Source organism: Nyctereutes procyonoides, unplaced genomic scaffold, assembly GCF_905146905.1.
Source record: "Nyctereutes procyonoides isolate TBG_1078 unplaced genomic scaffold, NYPRO_anot_genome, whole genome shotgun sequence".
Lineage (NCBI taxonomy): Eukaryota > Metazoa > Chordata > Mammalia > Carnivora > Canidae > Nyctereutes > Nyctereutes procyonoides.
In genome coordinates, this window is record NW_026575121.1 from 1,670,869 (window position 1) to 1,672,049 (window position 1,181).

Here is a 1,181-nt window from a genome sequence, read left to right on the forward strand (position 1 = left end):
GGATCTCTGAGAAGGTTTACCACAGAAATGATACAATCACAGCATAAATTTTTCCTCCCTGTTGATTGGATTAAGAAAGTCAGGCGCTGCCTCTCTGTCTCGTGTATAAACCACGTCTGCAGGAAGGAGCCTCACACCTAGAAGGCCCATCCAACCCTCAGATATCTCCCTGTGCTGTGACCCAAATTACCACCAATTGGATCAAGCTGTAATTTGCTGACAGACTTCTCTCTTCGTCAAATTCTCAGGTGAAGAAAGCTGGTAATGCAAAACCCAACAGGCATCAAATTGAGGTGAGTCAGCTCAAGCAGGCTTCTCTGAGACAATTCATGCTCGTTGAAGCTAATGGAAAAAAAGCCACAGGATTTCTTTTCTATCTTTTTTTTTTTTAAATATGGAACATTTCACAAACCTGCATGTCATCCTTGCTCAAGGGCCACACTAATCTTCTCTGGATCATCCCAGTTTTAGTATAAGTGCTGACAAAACGAACACAACCACAGGATTTCCTTAAGCTACCGTTCACGCAGAAGTTCTGGCCCAAATGCTCCTTTTGAGGTGGGTCAACCATTTAGACCTTATGGCACCTTCTTTAGAGAAAAAAAAAATCATTTCTTACAGAACAGAGAAGGATCTATCACATCATCTTTCAATGCCAAAGACAGAAAGATAATGTATATACATGAGTTAGATGAAGGAGATAATGAAGTTAATGAAGTAGAGGAAAAAAAGATCTTCAGGTTAACATATAACTCCTTGAGAAAAACACAGGAAATAAATAATCTCATTAAAATTTTCTCATGGAATTCTAAAAGCATGATCACATCCATCAAGTAATAGCCATACCTGTAAATGGGAATTGAATTATAAATCATGAAAATAATTAAATAAATAAATAAATAAATAAATATAAATAAATAAATAAATCATGAAGGCTGTGATGAATAAATCTATACGTCAACTTGCCTGGGCCATGTAGTGCCCAGCTATTGCTCTGGGTGTGTCTACTGGGTGCTTCCAGAAGAGATCAACATTTGAATTGGGAGACTCAGTTAAGCAGACAGTCCTCCCTACTGTTGACGGGGCTTGTCCAATCAATAGAAGGCCAACAGAACAAGAGGACCAGGCCGAGAAGGAGAGAATTCCCTCCGCCTGACTGCATCCATTTTTCTCAAACCTGA

At 39.3% G+C, this 1,181-nt stretch overlaps 1 non-coding gene across 1 annotated transcript; it reads right to left on the reverse strand.

The window, feature by feature from the left end:
* Positions 1 to 388: 388 nt before the first annotated feature.
* On the reverse strand, positions 389 to 495 carry LOC129516715 (U6 spliceosomal RNA). Its single transcript, XR_008665846.1, has one exon. It is a non-coding gene; the product is annotated as a U6 spliceosomal RNA (small nuclear RNA).
* Between the last annotated feature and the right edge of the window lie 686 nt (positions 496 to 1,181).